We start from the raw sequence: 19,273 nt of genomic DNA, 5'->3' as shown, positions 1-19,273 counted from the left end.
AAAGTGACTAAGGGATCAAAAAAATTGAATAAATTGACCTAAAGGACACGTAAAAGATTCATAAAACAAAAAGATTTCAAAGAACCTAAATCCTTTATTGAAACAAAATCACAAATACCCTTCTCAAATAACCAAAAAGAAAATCAATGAGCCAACTTCAAGAATTCAAAATGAAGCAATGGAAATATTAGATTATAAGGTGAGTTGAGAATCAACTCACTATTCCATAGGCATAAAACAATCATACACTTTGCCAAAAGGTTTAAAATCCAAACTAAGAATGCAAAACTTCAAAAAATTGCAAACCCTAGATTGACAATATATTTTTGCAAAAAGAGAAAAAGAAACCTACACCAGCAAGCAACAAGACCATTCTAGACTACAAATGACTCTAAAAGAGTAGGAAAACCAGCCTACTCCCCCAACTAAAGGCAAAAATTTGAAAAAATTCAAATTTTCCCAAATATACACGATTGTGTATAATCAGAGTCGCCTGTGCACATGACTGTTTCTAAATAAATGAGCGTATATGCGTGTTTCTTTGGAAAAACCCGCGTGTGTATGCTACTGTATACAAAGAAAAGAACGTATATGCAGAAAAATAAGGAAAAATAAAAAATACAGACCTGATCCAGAAGATCAGACTGATTGCCCAGACTATAAATGAGTCAATAATACTGGAAAAATCAAGAAACAAGATAGAAAAACCCAGATCAAGGAAAAAACAACCCTTTTAGGAAATACAAGACTGTATTCCCCAGTGGAGCCACAAGTTTTGTTGGTGGGAAAAAATTCCCTAAGGTAAGAGTTGACAACCTTAACAGATCGAGGGTAGACAATCAACAAGAAGTATACATTCAAGCAAGAAAAATATGTAAACAACTAAAGTCGAGTTTAAGAGGAGTGCCCATAGGTCCTACGTCTGATGTCGATCCCGTAGGGTCCAAACCCTCTGCTTCCTCCAAAGTAATCAAACCTGCAACACAATTTAGAGAAGCATATACATAGAAAGTAGTTCAAAGTGCGTGCATAATACACATGTTAGATCATCAAGAATAGACATATTCATCATGATATATTATACATAAATCATAAAAAACATGAGATCATAACATTTCAGGAACAAGACATAGCTTCTTTATTGATATCAGCAAATAGGAGTCGAAGAATACAACCTGATCTGACCACGGCACGAATGAAACTTTCCTCTGGATCCGTCCATCCCAAGCCTCAAAGATCACCTCTCAAGCATGTGCAAAAGGATTTCATATAATGGAAGATGAGCATCTATGCAAGGAAACAAGGGTTTCCTATGACTGGGAGTGTAGGAGGCATAGTGAAAATCAAACTTGATCTGGGGGAAAAAAGGACTATAATGTCGATATCCTATCTCCTTCCCTAATTTAGGCCTTCGCATGAGGTGTATAAATAGCACCAAGAATCACTTGATTCAGTTAGGACATGGGCTTTTGTAAGTGGGCTTTCGGTGAAACCCGTAAACCCCATCCAAGAAATAAGAAATTGTTTTTATTTTTTCATATTTTAAATTATGTATGAGGGTTATGTATTATGGTGCCCACGTGTGTACATACTTTATAAAGGGCAGAGTCATGTATGGAATTGAAAATATTATTTTTTAATAAATGATCAAGTCTAAATAGGAAAGGACCACACAAGGCCATATCAGAGCATCAAAACTACATGAGTGTTGAATGATGATATAACGGTAATTGGGACCCTGGAGGTATGTTTTCATTCTCATGGTTCATGGATTTCTATACATTGGGAAACAATTATTAGAATCGTTGTAGTGGAGATGTCTCTGTCCAAAGGGCAGAGAGGGTTAGGTTGCATAGGAATAGTCGAGGCTCTTTTTGGACAATTTGGGAAGTTCAATTCTACCTCTGAGTCGATCTTAGTGTTGGAGAGTCTCTGCATGAGATCCTTGATGTTTAAAAAAATCATGTGTGTGAGATTTCAAGAGTAGGGCCTCTCTTAATTGAGCCTTTGTTTAGGTCCATGTGGTATTATCTAGGTAATAATTCCTTGACGATGGATTCAAGGCCTCCATCTCCTAGAATCCATGTCTTGTGTGGATAATTGGATAGATCTCAAGAGTACTGTTGGGAATTCAGTTTATGGCAGAATATGGAGTGTTGTGGAGACTCTTGGGTTTGTAATTTAGGTAATTTGGTCTCGTTCTCTCCTTAAGGACTCTTGGGTACTGTCGAATGTCTGCTTCTCCTCAGTGAATTTGGGGTCACGGACTCTATCACTTCGTGTCTATTGGGACTTGGTCTTCCCTTCAAAATTTCTCCCTTAGTCAGATATCATGGATGCTTGGGGTTATGGTCGACGATTTTCGAGTAGGGTGGCAAGTCACATGGACTAGAATTGTGATAGGTGACCCCATCTAGATACTCTCTCCCCCCATGTTTGTACCCCCTGCGACCGAGAGAAATTCGAATTAAGGGAAACTTTGGATGAGCTTTGGAATTCCTTCCAAAAACAATAAGAAGAAGCTTGTGAAATGCTTGAGAGAAGCATAGAGAAGAATCAGAAGATTCATCAACTGGAAGACGAGGTGTTTTCACTGCGTAACCAAATTGAAGAATTGCAGATTTAGCTCGTTGAGAAGAATTCACATTCTGAGGAGGAATCGCCAGGGATTGATCTCAATAGGTCAACTAAACCAAATGACTAGTCTTCTCTATTGTTTTACGCTAAAATATAAATGTATTTTGCTACTTGGTCAGTCTTGTAAGGCATATCCGAATGCTTTTGTAATAGCTTGATCGAATTTTGGCATAGTATGTAGGCTTAGCTTGACAGTCTGAAAACAATTTTGCCCAAGGATGGAACTGATTTCGAGGTGTAATGTCCCTTTTTTGTCACGACCGGGCGCATATTAATATAATACTACTACTCTTTTATGTTATTATATATATATATATATATATATATATATATATATATATATATATATATATATATATATATATATATATATATATATATATATCTCACCATCCTTGCATTGAAAAAAAGTTTCACATTTTTTCATAGGATTTGCAATGGCTACAACTGATATTTCTCTAATTGGCACAAGTCTAAATTTCATAAAATCTATGAATATACACAAGCTTGATCGCGATCATAATGCATTACCCAAGAACATAGAAATGTAGCCACATGACATTTTTGAGGTCATCGAAGTCCATTTTCATAAGATCACTTATATCAACATTTCCATTTTTATGTAGAGAGATCACTTATATCAACATTTCCAATTTTATGTAGAGTGATTGCTTATATCGACATTTCCATTTTTATGTAGAGAGCCTTCTGACTGATGCCAAACATCCATATTCACAAATTTCATGATACTTAAATTTCCATCCAATAAGAAAGGATTTTATAAGCCTTTAGAAATGGAAGTTAGACCAAACATTTAACTAAATTTGAAATATGAGAGAGATGTGGAAGGAAACATAGGACATTAAAACACTTTTGTAACAAACATGTTCACACTAGCAATCACAAAGGGTATAGGTTCACTGGAAATAACAATTCTCTAACAAAGCTTTAGTTAGTTTACTAATTGGATGTGATTCAAGGAATAACATGCATTAGTATTTTTGGGTGTGAAGCAAAAGTTACCCACTCATATAAAACTACCTTCATTATTATTTCGAATACCAATGTAAATTAATGAAACATTAAATTTGGATTATTATCTCAATTCACTTTCAAATATCAATATTAAATATTAAATATTAAATTTGGATATCAAACCTCTTCACATATTGCTTTTCACATCTTACAAGTTCCCCATGAAGTTTTACTTACGATTCCACTTTAACATCTTAATTTTCACTCATGCTAACTAATAAATATTAAATAATTTAATAAATTTGTATCCCAATAAAAACCAAAAAAATATAAGTATGAAAATTAGACTTTCTATAAGGTATGGTCGAGGTTATAAGAGACTCAATATAAATTTGAAAGAGAATATAGGGAATTCACAGACTTATGGTAAATCAAAGCCAATACATCCATCACAAAAGGCAGGTATCGGGGAGAAAAAAAACATAAATTGAATCTTAACAAGAGGAGCTATGAAGCAGCAAGTCACTGCCAATGTCAATTGAAGAAAATAAGAAAATAAAATCCACCAGTGGGAAGTTGCTCCTGCAATAGCACTTTAAACTACATGATCATAGTTAGTGTCAATTCCCCTGCAAGGGCTACTTTTTTCTGCCACAACCCAATGCTTCTCTATGTCAAGCCATCCAAGGGCTATGTTTTTCTGCAACACCTAATGCTTCTCTATGGGAAGCCATCCGAGGATGAATGATGTGAAGAGGCTATTAGAATTTCAAATGGCACTGCAGGACCAAGGCATCCAGTGTTACATGAATTTTTGGCATTAACTACAAAATAGGGTTGCACCATGTTTGGGTACATTCAAGAAGTATTTTTTCATTGAGTTTTCATAGCCAAAGTTCAAACAAATGAGTATAACGAAGATCAAAGAGATCCAAAAAATCATGGGTGAGGTTTTGTGAGAGTACATGTAATGGCTCAAGGACCTAATGAATTGTCTCGCCTTTCAGATCCATAACACTCAACACAAAGAGTGGCTCATCGAGGGGTTTCTCCCTTTGAGAAAAACCCACTAATACAACAAAATATTTCCTCACACAGAGAGGCAATGGAGAAAACCATATTCAACAACTAGGAGAATTGAATGGAAAGCCTTACGAGTGTGTCCATGCCCAACACTTTCTCTCTATAACAAACACTTCTCCGCCAAACACTTCGCTAGAAAGTATTAGTTTTATGAGAACGATCACCAAGAGTTTCCTTTCACACCCTCTTTGTAAGCAACTGCTTCTGCTTCATCACATAGTGGAGGAAACGATGGTGATGCCCATGGACAACATAGTGGAGCTTGAAAGGGAAGCTACAAGTGAGAATTGCAGTGAACAACATTGACCCTTGTTTGAATTGGAAAAAAGGAAATCAGATGGTTAGTTGTAGGCAATAGTAGGTAACATTTTTATATGATGTGGTTCATATTATTAGTGGTTAGACTTGAGATTGTGTTGATCAAAAATTCATTGTGGATCCTTGAAGCCATCATGACCAAGTATGTACTTATAAGCATGGAGTTACATTTATATTTATAAATCTGATAGATAAATTTGAGAAACCACAATGTAAATTACATATTATTTGATCTCACAATGTAAATATTGCATCAAAGTGTTTTAAATATGAGAATTAAGGAATGGTGGCAATGTTTGACTACCTGAGAGGCATTTTTTAATATCTATCTTTAAGTTGGAATTTATCAATATTTCCCATGGTATATGTATATAATCGCAAAAGACACTATCTGTTAAAATATTACACATACTTTTCTAATTAAAGATCTGATTAGAAACACCACAAGTTGAATTAATATAATGGGTATTAAAAATTCCATAACTTTGGCATTTGGTCGATTAAAGTATAATTCTCAAAATTAACATGTTTAAGAAGTGAATTATCAATCATAATGGGTATAGACCTCTTGACAACATTGAAAAAATTGCATGCATCTGCATTATACATAAGTGCTTAACTTTGTAATCAAAACAATGTGAAAACAATACAGACCAACCTGGAAGACTGCTATTCTAGGCTATCTCAATTTGATCAACACCAAGTATGTGATAAACATATTGTTTATCTTTTCATACAAATTTTTAAAATTAAATGGAAACAACTAGCAAACACGAGGGCTTCACTGGGAGAACAATACCATACCACATGCATTCATATTGGGGGATATATATTGAAGAAAAAATAATATAATATATTAAGCATATAACATAGGGTAAAGGGCTTTCATATTGGCAACTATAAAAAATGGGCCTCAAATTTAATGAAAAAATGGATACCTACAATATCCAGTGAAAGTAGGGGTTTTTTAAATTGGGAAGGTGTATTGGGTTCGTATTGGGAGGGGGTTAAATAATGTGATTTTTAGAGGTATTTTCTAATATGTATTCAAATTAAGGGTATTTTTTAGTATGCCACAATAGCATGTGATATGTCAGAGGTTCATTGAGTGAAGCCCCCACGCTAGCAGCATCTATCAACAAAGCTTATTCTTCAGAGACAGAATGTCATTCAAGAAAATAACAAAATATAAAATGGGATACAAATCTCCTCCCAAGAGTATTAATTACTTCGGAAAAACATTTGCAAACCTCTTAGAACTATCTTTGAACAAAGATTAACAATTGGCATATACCTATGTCACGAGCTTGCAATTGCATTGATTGAATACATGGTGCCCCCCTTCCAAAACATGCATCATGCTATTATTATTAGGCCAAAATCGAAACTGAAAGATCCACTCCTTGCCTTTGGCATATTGAATTTTTAGAGGTAGCTCTCTTGGTTGTGATATTGGAGGGAAATAAGCATGTCCATGAACACTCTAATTAGAAAAATAGAAAACCCTCATAAATATGAAAATCAAAGACCTACTCTTCTAATAGTTCATCCATGCAAAGACACAAATATTTCACTAGAACCTATATAATTACACACATATACACATATTCACAAAGTTACAGATAGAAGGGAGAAAGAAAATATGATTCATTAAGCATAGGGCATGAGAAACATTACATATCCTTTGTCTTAATGAGGAAGACACAAGTTACATAAACCCTTCAACACCCAACAACCAACATATGACTTAATTAATTTTAAACCATTATAGCTTAACTTTATTACATCATAACATAACTCTTTAGGGTAAAGTAATCCTAACTTAAATTTCCTAAGCTAAGTTATGGTATAAAAGATTACCATTATAAAGCCTTTATCCCAACATATGCAGAAAACAACATCATCTTTAGGTTTTTAATAGAAACATACCCCAATATATTTAAATCTTTTTCTAAAGGCCAAGTTATTTTAATCAACTCCAAAAAAGAGGCTTAGAAGGTCCCTCAAGATATCCATGTTGTAATGAGGTTGAAGAGGAAATGAACTGCCTATTGTTAATATGTTTATGAACCAATAATGTATGGGAATCAATGGTAGCTCTTTGTGTAAGGAAAGTTCGAATGTTTGGGAAGATAGATCAATTGATCCAAGCTTGTCCTATCATCTGATGGGTGTTATAGATAGATCCTTTTTTATCTACCTATTATATGGTCCTATGTTGGATAATGGTAATGAGTTTCTAAACTAGCTGGTTTTAAGATTCTTGTGTGTCAGAGCTGCTTTCAACTATGTTACATGTAATGGACTAAATAAATAATAATAAAAAATAAAAATAGAAGAATGCCAATTCATTTAATTCTCCTCTCAAATAACACAAATGTTTTAAGAGTTTCTTACTTTTATATTTCCCAAAGAAGCCTTTACACCAAAGGTGGAGGGAAACACTTTGAAATAACATAAATGCGGATCAATGTTATGACTAAATGAAATTCTCTGCAATTAGAAAACTTTGGTGGTACTTACGGTATACCTTTATATCAACATGTAAGTTATCTTGATACAAAGTGGTGAATTGGGTTTCGTTTTCACTGTTTAGAACAAGCTATTCCTGTGCCATACTAAGAACTAGTGAGAAAATCACTCTATCTACATGACAATTTAGTGTGAAATTACCTTGCACAAATTGAGAGAAAAACAAAGTGAACAAAGTTTAATATCCTCTTTCCAATATACTGGTAAAGAATAAGATCTAGAGTTTAAAAATGTCAAAAAGAAATGGAAATCCCCTCAAGTCAAATTAATTTTGATTTTGAACTGGTGAAGCTCAAGGATCAAACATAATTCCATTTTTACTAAGCACTAACGTTCTCACTTTGGCTTGATAGGTTCATGTTGGAAGCTTATGGTAGGCCAACCTAAAAAAAACGTCTTCATAGAGTAGAACAAAAGAGGAAACCATGGCTTCATTAATCTAGTCTATAAAGGGATTCAAGTGGTCAGTCCTACCTACAAATAAACTGATACTTAGAATGAAACCACTGACATCATTGAATACAAAGAAACATATCAGCAACTAGATATGGTGTGGCGATCATCCAAACAATTCTAGCTTAAGCTAAACCTCAAATGAATTCAATCAAACATCCCATTAACACCATTCATCTCAAATATCATTCCATGTTTTTGTTGCAGAGCTTCACGGGTACCATCTTCATCTCATTCCAATGCAAATCAAGCTTCAACACCATCACTGTACCACATAAATATTGCAATTATTTTGTTTGTCCTTATCACCCAATGGTGTGTAACTCAAGGAACGGGAATTTGAATACTTTGTACTAAAGTATGAATAGGAAAGAAGTAGACATACCAAAAAAGAGCCAAATGGCAATAAAATTGAAGGGTGCCAATAACCCCCCCCCCCCCCCCCCTATGTCCATCAACATGATGTCTACAACTAATATTATAGTCCCCTCCACATTTTTCCGATAATGTGCATCCATGGGATATCCATCTTGTGAAGAATGAAATATCCATTGGGAAAAACCAGGTTCCTTGCAGAATCAACCCCATAGCAACCCCTAGAGGAGGCAAAATTGATCTTAGCTAGGGGATCTCTAGGGATTTACATGCAATGCACACTGAAATGGGTACAAGAAAAAGGTCGCAATCACTAATCTCAAGGCCCATTGAGCGCTCATTTTGGAGATAAAAAACAACGAATTCCTCAAAAAATGCAAAGATGGTAATAAAAATATTTACCTCCCAAGGAAAAGGAAGCTATTGGGTTCATTTATAGATCACAATCACTGCCACAACTTGTTCAACAACCTTCGTATGTTATAGATATCTGGTTGTTTTCCAAGCGCAAGCAATTCCCGCAATCAATCTTTCGAGAAAAATAGGATTAGGAAACAATGGATAGAATGATCAATACAAAATGGATTTTTTTTAGTCATCCTATGATAAATGATATGGTTGCCACAAAAAAAAAAACTCAATTGTCAAAGGAACATTGACCCAATTCCGAGGTTGTTATCCACCAACATGACACCGCTAGCATTGAACTGGGATTCCCCATATTCAGCAATGGAATCACCTAAAGATATTTACAAAAATCCAATGACATTCACTACAACATACATGAGGGCCTTGAGCATCTATATAAAACAAACATATAAACATACATAGGCTACATTCGACAACCACAGACTCAAACAATAAAGTGTGTTGATGGGTATCATTGAAGAAACACAATTTTCTTGGTCATGCCCACAAGTTCATCCATAAATTTGAATAGGCAAACCAACACAAATTCCATGTAGAGAAAAAGGCCATGTGACCCATGGTTAAGCTCAATGGGTAGGACCAATTATACATCTTTTTATCTGGAATGTATTTGTTGAAGAGTTCAATTTGTGAACTTTAGAAAAAGCAAACGCAACTAAAAATTAGTCTAATAGAGACTTGAAGTGCTTCTTGCTGGAAAATATTTGAGCATAACCAAATTCATGCTTTTGTAAATAGTAAATCTCAACTGAATGAGCATATTTCTCTTAAAGACATGACCTTCCAATGAAATTGAACTCTTTATCTCAAAAGGGATGTGATATATGTTCATTGGCAACGAATAAAACATCAATGAGAAATGAGGTGGATAAGACACAACATACCTATTGTGGTTTGATGAATTAAATAACTCCCCTTCGTGACAAATTCCTTTCCAATGGGATGGTATAGGTCCCATGTGGTTGTCATTGAAATTTTGGGATTCAAGCCATATTCCTACAACACAAATAATTATATGCTCAAGTACATCAGATACTACTTGGCAACTTAGATGTTGCTATAATAACCAATGATATTGAATTGTAGCATTTGGAATAGAATGCATCCCACAACTTACTTGTGTCTCTAACACCCACAACATTGTCCTCTCCCATTATGCCCCTAATGAGTAGCATGTTAGAATATGATGGATTTTAGCTATATGAACTCCCAACTGTGTAGTGTGCATATTTATAATCTTGTTGGGCATAACACAAGCCACTCCAAAGGGATCTGCATCCCATCGTCAGTGGATTAGGACTTAGAATTGTTTTATTATTTATATTTGCATGTTTAATGGCCACCTTAATGGAATCACAAGAACAAAAGTAGAAGCATTCAATGCAATAGGCAGGGTCTTACCTCGATGAAGGAAGTATGAGAACAAAGCAGGTTAGCAGTTAGAGACAAGCTGTGAATTCAGACAGTATCATTGTGAACCAAATCTCTTTTGTTGGCCCCACTAGGATTTTTTTGTCATTCTAGATGACATGATCATGACAAGAAAGGATAGCTCGGTGATCGTCCACTTTTTAAACATAAGGAGTGCCTCACAACTCTACTTCATAACATAGCATGGAAATATGATCCACACCACTTAACAATGTGTCATGCTAATATGTTTATATGGGGGGTAGATAGTTGTCTCTCCTGTAGTATTGTGTCAAACTGGACTGGGGGAAGCCATAACCTAACTCAGTTAAGCCCATACCGCTACTGAGCCTTCATATTATTGAGGTATGTGAAGCCACAACCTAGCTAAGTTAAGCCCATACCGCTACTGCTAGAACCTTCATATTATTGGAGTATTCACTGAGAGTGTATAGTAGAGCTTGCCTCTCCAAATAACACTCACCCACTAGTCTACCTCTCCAACAACACTCACCCATTGTGGGGTGAGAAATCCAGACATCTCGAACCCACGACCTGCAATGCGATGTTTGTGTTATGCCAAAAATTGTAGGGATTTTGAGTTAAGGAAATCCAAATGGTTCGAACTCATAACCTGCCCCTTTAGTCAAACCCATGAACTGCTAAAAACACAAACTTAGTGATGTTGCTTTTGTTTTGCATAGTTTTGCCAAAATATACGAGGATCCAACTTTGCTGATTGTAGTGGTGACTATTCCAGTAAGAGCCATTCTCGTAATTGGCATAAGATGCTTTCACACAAGTAGTGTATTAGCTATGTTTCTAGAAAAGTATGCACGACAGAAGAACATCTAGTAAACCCATGGAAGATGACCTCATTCCAGCATCTCAACTTCACAATAGAAGATGCTTTCCAATGCTCGAACCTTGATAACATGATTGGAATTGGAGCAGCCGATACAGTTTACAGGTTTGAAACGCCAGGAGGTGAAGTCATAGCTGTGAAGAAGTTATGGCAGATTGGAATTGGAGAGGCTGATACAGTTTACAAGTAGCCAAACTCACTAGCTCTATTCGCAGGGCACCTTGTATGGTTCCATTGCCCATGGCATATATATGAGTTGCTATTCTACATTGGGCAAGAGCAAGTCTGCGTACAAGTTAGAGTCGTCCATCAATCACCGATCTTTAGAGTAAACCCACTACAACACGTTACATGACAACACATCACATGCAAGAAAGAGGTTGAGATATCAGCATAATTGCGCATCCGCGCCTAGTCATCAATGCCACATGCACATTTAGCTACATTCCGTACGAATATTTACAGTCTAACCAAATAACGTTAATATTATTTCATTATCCAAAAAAATTGTTGAGAATATGGTTGCTTAGAGTAAATTATTGTCTCTCCGGTGCGGAGGAGACCAAATAAGACCTCTAAACTCATTAACCAAAAAAACCCTGTTAATATTTAATAAGCTGGAAAAATGATGTGTGTTTTAAAACTTTAGGTTTAATAGTTTGATTTATATGCAAACACTAATATACAAACACAAAATCATGACTATAATCTCTGCTGCCTTTTAACAGAGACCGATTAAAAAACAAAAGAAAAAATAAAACATGAATGGAAACTTAATAAAAGAAAATATAAGAGCTTCTCCATATACTTAAGAAAAGGGCACAAATTGAAACTTAAAAGAAGAAAAGCACCCCAAAAAGGAGGGTTCGGAAGGAAAAAAACATGAATTGAAACTTCATTGAAAGAAAACATGATAGCAATTTAACGGTGGACCAATTTTGAAATTTTCCTTCCGCTGTCGAAGACGGAGGGGATTTGTACTGGTGTCTGGTCAAATGGTTGTTCAATAAAGGCGGAGGGCGATGTATTCGTTGAAAGGGAAGTTGTTTTTAGTGTGATTTTTTAGATTTTTTGTTGATGGAATTTAGTGGAAAATTTGAGGTGAAATTTTATTTAAATTGGTTTTTTTGATTGTATATATGAATCCAGCATTCTAAAAATTTTTAGAGCACTTCGATTGTGCATGGGTTATCCATCAACCTTGTTATTTCAATAAAGTCTGATCAGATTTTAGAGAAATTAAACCAAAAAATCACACTAAAAACAACTTGATTGAAAAGATACATCAACGCTGCCGCTCTCAAAATTGACCTCAAAAAGGCCTTCGACTGCGTTGACTGGAGTTTTCTCAATATTCTCCTCTCTAAAATCGGATTGAGGCCTCCGGCTATTAAATGGATTATGGCTTGCGTGGAATCCGTCCAGTTCTCGGTTATTATCAATGGGGTTCCATCCACCTTCTTCCATGCTGAGCGAGGACTCCGTCAGGGATGCCCTCTCTCCCCGCTCCTCTTTATCTTGGTTATGAACTGCCTCAGCTCTCACATCAACCATGCCGTGGGCGAAGATAGATTCAAGCCGGTCCGCATATGCAGGGACATCTCCCTCTCCCACAATTTCTTTGTTGACGATATCCTCCTCTTCGCCATGCTCTGTAAGCAATCATGGATTTTCCTCTTCTTGCTTTTCAAAAGATTCCAAGCTGCCACTGGTCTCTCCATCAACTGTGGAAAATCAGTTTTGTATCACAATAACTCGGATCCTGCTCTGGCCCAATGGATAGCTGAACGCTTTGGAATCAATCTTGCCCTCTTAAAGGATGGCTTCACCTACCTGGGTTTTCGCCTCAAAGCAATGGGGTCGCAATGTTTAGACTGGGCATGGCTGGTGGACCGCTTCCTCCTCAAGATCTCCAGGTGGGAGATGCGTCTTCTCTCTCTTGCGGGCAGATACATTCTGATTCGATCTGTCCTCACACAACTATCTATTTATTGGTGTCACCTTTTTGTCCTTCCAACCTCTGTTATCAAACAACTGACCTCCATTGCTGCTATTTTCTTGTGGAGCGGTCGATCCTCACCAATAAAACTCCATCTGGTTAAGATGGGCTCCATCTCTCGGCCCAAAGAAAAAAGTGGATGGGGCCTCCTTGATATGCAACACTTCGGCAAGGCGCTCATATGCAAATCCATACACAGGGGTTTCTTTGGCAACGGACCGTGGAGTCTCTTGATGAAACAGAAGTATCTAAAAGGCCGGCCTTTGGCTTACTGGCTCCACCGATCCTCTCTTGGCATTCGTTCTGGCTCCCCCATCTGGCTCTGTTTCAAAAAGGTTCTCCCTTTCTTCAGGAAACACCTCAAATGGACTCTTTTCTCCGGCTCCTCCATCCTTATTGGTATAGACCCCACTCTCTTCAACCTGGAGTCTATGATCCCCCCTTCTCTCCTCCTTTTCTTCCATTCCAGAGGCTTATTCACTTGGAACTCCCTCATTGACTCCTGGTCGTCCCTTCATCCCATTTGGAAAACTGACCTCCAGCTCGCCATCCCTCCCCCTCTCCGCCCCCTATGGCTTTCCTTCACCTCCCATTTCTCTCACCAGGGGATCGTCCAACATGGCAATAAAGACTCCCTCATTTGGTCCATCGACTCCAATATCCATCTCATCTCTGTTAGGAGAATTTACTCCTCCATCACTGCTGATCTCCCTCCACTCCCCTCCATTTTTCCTGTTAAGCTCTGGAAGGCCCCTTGCCCTCTAAAAACCATCCTTTTCTCTTGGCTGCTCTTCTTCGATAAAAACCTCTCCTGGGATGTTTTACAGAGGAAAGGCTGGCACGGTCCTGGCAGATGTGTCCTCTGCCTTCAGGAGAATGAATCCAATCCCCACATGTTTCTACAATGCCCTGCTGCCCAAGCAATCTGGTATGAACTCTCGACACTTCACAGTTTTCCTCACTGTTTATTCTCCTCCATACAGGATGCTTTTTTTTGGTGGGCAGATCAAAGTTCCGAAAGACAAGCTCTCTTCTGCCTCACATGCTGGAATATTTGGACGTGGCGGAACCGGCGCATCTTTCAGGCCTCCTGCCTGCCGCTGTTCTCCATTCTGCCTCTTATCACGGGATCCATGCCCTCACAGATCTGATTGAAGAGGCTTCTTCTCCTTGCGCATTGGTGCACAGGTCTTTTGCATATATGTATATGATTCTCTCAAGCCCATCCTTATGGCTGTAATATGTTTGTTTTTCTGTTTTCCCTCTATAATACAGGCTCTCTCCATTGTCTTGCCGCTGTTACAAGCACAGCAAATGCTCTATTTCTTTTGATATTCAGGTCGACATATGCGCCCTCATACTCTCTCCATTGCTTTGTCGCTATTCCAAGCACAGCAAATGCTCTTTCTCTTTTAATATACAGGTCGACTCATGCGCCCTCATACTCTCTATATGGCACTCATACTGCTGATTATCCGGCGTGATATCTCATATGCGCACATTTGGATCTTTACATCCATATACTTCCAAGACTACGGTCTTCAAAATGTAACACGATCAATATATTTTTCTCAATATATAACATGCCGATTTTTTCTTCCTGAAAAAAAATATATCTATATATATATATAATGGAAGCTTAAATTTTATATTTACTTCCTCCTCGTCCTCTGTCCATCTGGTCCACCATGTTGATGTGTGGTTGGGCGTCTTAGGTTGTGTGGTTTGTGTATTGATGATTTTGGATTTTGCATGTGCTAAAGGGTCTCTTTTTTCTTTAACTACTAGTAAACCCATGGAGTTTATGACATGGTTTCTTCATAAACCAAGTGGCAAATAAAAGATTTAAACTTAGATCTCTGAAATTTTAACAATTTCACCTATCTAAAATTCCCAATTAAACTACCTCGAAACATTAATGGCTTCTTTTAATTCCAGATACATTTTATATTAATTCATCTCCCCTCTACCTTTTTCTGCTCTCACCCCTGGAAAAGAAAACCTCAGTTATTAATGTTACTTCCTTTCCGTTCTTATCTTCAGCTCTGTAATGACGCAAACCGACATCTGGAGAGCTCGGTTTCCTATATAATGGCACACCAGGAACAGGGTATTTCCTGCTAAGTTATTAGCCAGGGTATCGATCCATCCAGTCGCTGCTCTGTCTCCTCCAGATCTTCCCAACCATTCACATCGCGCTTATTAAATTGCTGTAGTCTTTGCAGTTTTAGTGTAGTTTAATCAACCTGTACGCTTAATTATAATTAAGCTTAAACTTCGTGGGTTTACAAAACTTTTGTTTCCCAGTAGTATGCTGCGTAGTTTACTTTGATTCCACTCCGGTTTTTTTAGTTTCTCTACTCTATTAATTTAGTTTAATTTGACCTATGTTGTTAAGCGCTTAGTTGGTCAGGACTCAGAGGTGCCTTCCTTTTTCCGTTATCTAAAAATTAACTTCTCTACCAACTTAGTTTAATTTAGCTCGCTTTTTTAGAATGATTTTGGGTTGCTTTTTAACTGCATTATATTTTATTAAAACATTTTCCATGTATATCTTTTAATTTATACATTAGAATATGTTTTTGGACTTTTATTAGTATAGTTAACTTTAGCCTCTTTTTTGCCTATTAAATTAGATTTAAATTAATATAATCTATAATAAATAGTCTTTTTCAAACCTGTTTTTATTAATATGATTTTATTTCTCTTTTAAATATTTTTTTATTTCAAATAATTAGTATTTTATTAAATTTTGCATTCTATTAATCATGTGATTTAACTATATGATTAAAATAATATGATGTGTAATGAAAAATCATTTATATTTATAAACTAAAAAATTAGCTAGCTATATTTGCCTAAATATTTTTAAATAAAGTGGTAAAGATTATTATAATCATTTTTAAATAATTATTGTTATTAAGATTATTATTATTTATTAATATTATTATTATTCTCAGATAAATATTATTCTTAAATAATTAATTTATATTACATAATTTAAAATTAAATTATAATAAATTATACTTAATATTTAATAATAATTATTATTTTTAATAATAATAATAACATTTTTATTATAATAATTTTTTTGTAATATTATTTTTATTTATTGAGAAAGTTTTTGGGATAATCACATCAAAATTCATTGGTCAACGTGTTTTGAACCAGCAAGTGTGATTCATTATCAAGACCAAATACGAATGAAGCTTTTGGTTTATATCAACTATATTAATATTTTTAATGTAGTTGTGTTAAGGAGGGAGGGAGGCAAGAAATTATAGATCTATTTTAAATGCAGGTCTAATGAGGGCAGAGGGATCAAATTTCTTTACATGTAAATTTTTTAGAGTGGAAGAGAGGGATCGAATTTTTTCACATGCAAACTTTTTTAGAGTGGAAAATACAATGTGTTATTTTTCATTGTTTAAATCATATATAGTACCAAATAAAAATTTTAACCATAAAAACTTAATTTTTTTCTATATATAGATATATATGAAGTTCATATTGACATATATTAGTTAACATAGATGTTCAAATAGTTTATTTAAATCTCTTGATGAAATATTTGAACAGTATAAGATTTAAACATCTTATTCACACATTTTTTTAACTTCTAATTATTTTACAACATTTTTTTTTAATTATAGTTGACATATTTTTCTATTTATAACATACTTTTTATTTTTTATTTTATTTTAAAGGGGCAAGGAGAGACAGAAAAAATGACACATCCCTGGGCTGTAGAATGAGTTTCAATTTATAAAATAATTTTTTATTTTTTATTTTATTTTAAAAAGGCACAAATGGAAAGACAAACTTACACATATGAGAGTTGTAAAATAAACCTCTCAACTCAATGATAATAAAAATCAATATTCCTAAACGAATGCAATCAAAATACAACCCAATATAATTAAAAAAATAATAATATTAAATTATAACTATTTATAACCTTTTTATTTAATAAGTATAACCATATAGAACCATATTTTCAACGATAGTCACGTATAAAATTCATATTCCAATATCATTAAGCTCAATCTCTAAGATATTACCATCCATTATTAAATTGTCATCATTGCCTCTGGTGAAGGGCCAAAATCACTCATAAAATAATTCTCAAAACAAATTTTCATATTTTTAATTGGATGGTTGAAGTGTTCATTAAACTAAATATTCAGGGTGTACATTAGCCATGTTAAATGTGGCCAATGATTTGAAATTTTATTGTTCCGTACCTACCATTAGGCGTGACAATTGATATTAGTTTAAATGTGGCCAATGTTTTGAAATTTTATTGTTCCGTACCTACCATTAGGCGTGACCATTGATATTATTGATAACAAAGTGGTTAGAATAGTTCTATATTCTTTAGGTAAATGGGATTTTTTAAGGTTTAAAGTGTTTATAAATGAGTTATTTTCTTTAGAAGTTTTAATTATTTAATGCACATTTTAATAATTAATGTTATTTAATTTTCCGAACTTTCTCGTTAATTTGATATTTTGAGTATTATTTAATTGCATGTACATTACTTAAATTATTTAAGTCAAAGAGATATAATTTTGTAATGGTTTTTTTGTTTTTAAAATTTAATAATATAAAAGGGTTAAAAGTTGAAGTTTTTATTATACAAAAGTTTGTTAGCATTTTTAATTATTTGAATTGATTTAAAATTTGGAAATTGTATTTGGGATATTTATTTATTATTTTTTGCTGTAACAAGGCAATAACACATTATGTATTTGATTGTGATATTAAATCTCAATTCATTAAAAATTAAAAAGTCATTTATAAAGTTAATTTTGTAAGCGAAATAAAATTGTTTTTTTTTAATATTTTTATTTTATTTTTTAACAATTTGATTGGTTCAAGCCGCTTGACTCTTATTCTGTCATTATTGTTTCAACGGTCATCGTGCAACTATTCAGAGTTTGTTCCAGAGTGTTGTAAGCCGTCATTGTGCAACTGAGTTTTACCATACAAATTTGGGCTTTCACGGTGACGACTCTCTAGATTTGGGCTTAAACCCACAGTGAATGCGCGCCCAAGACTAGAACTTGGGCACGATTCCCAAGAGCCACATATTCTCAACCGAGGTTTCAAGATTTCAGTGGGGTTTCAAGATTTTGACCACTGAAGAAATAAAAGAACCTGAAAATATTATACCATGGAGTCGAATATTAGCCAACGATTCCAATACAATGAATGTCAACATCCATGCAGAAAATATAAGCCAAATTTATTATGCGTGTGAGTGAGGATAGGAGAAGCAAACAAATCCATTCGGTAGAATGAGCACCCAAATTTGAAAATATTAAATCTCATTGATACTCAAATCTGAAATGTTCAAATATGAATAGATATAGTTATTGCGTAGTACCTCTCTAATGGATATGGGCCTGGATTGTCCCTCAAGACCAGGTCTTTGCTCTTGGGCTTTCATGCTGATCGTTGATAATTTGTTTAATTGCACACCTGGCACACAATATAATAATTCATTGAGAAACAAGAATCGACCCAACATATAGGAAGCAATGAAGTGAGGGACAAATCCTCAAAATCAAAGTGAAAGTTCACTACAAAAAAATCGAAGGCAACTTCTAAAGACAAAAGACTTCAGAAACAACATGCATGTACATTTGTGACTACTTCTCTTATATTATTTGTGAACTTGGCTCACCCAAATTTCTAACTTTGTTGTGATTGAATGTGATACAGTACAAATAAACTAGGGGACGAGAGTACCAACAGGGATTTGGAGGAGCCATATCCTTGCATTTGTGAGCATCGTGGCAGATTTGGAGGAGCAGGCGAGCTTCACATGCACAAACGAAAACACCTATCTAGTCAAGCGTACGCTTGTCAATCGTTGCAGAGTGTCATTGACCTATTGTTATGTTGTTCTAAGCCACGACTCCATCCCAATTTATTGATCTACATCATCAATTTTACTTTTAGCTTAAGAAAATAATACCAAGGATGGAGCATGGTGAAACACATTATAAGATGGTTAAAAGTACGGGCAAACAAGCAACGCCGGAATGATCCCCACGCACATCCAAGTAACAAAGTACACACAATAACCAAACAAAATCAAATGGATCCATGAATGAATCAAATTGAAAGAGTTAACACTCAAAAGAATCAATGTGATAAAGTTTGTGCTTTATTAATATTAAGGAAAGTAG

The 19,273-nt window shown here is 35.1% G+C and overlaps 1 pseudogene; it reads right to left on the bottom strand.

Annotated features, from left to right (window-relative positions):
• Nucleotides 1-8,145: 8,145 nt before the first annotated feature.
• Nucleotides 8,146-13,540, bottom strand: LOC149204065 (uncharacterized; annotated as a pseudogene).
• Nucleotides 13,541-19,273: the final 5,733 nt, after the last annotated feature.

This window comes from Pinus tabuliformis, chromosome 1_2 (assembly GCF_031772625.1).
Source record: "Pinus tabuliformis cultivar Carrire ecotype Pingquan chromosome 1_2, CPIR1, whole genome shotgun sequence".
NCBI classification, from domain to species: Eukaryota; Viridiplantae; Streptophyta; class Pinopsida; order Pinales; family Pinaceae; genus Pinus; species Pinus tabuliformis.
This window is presented reverse-complemented; position numbering and strand designations above follow the sequence as displayed.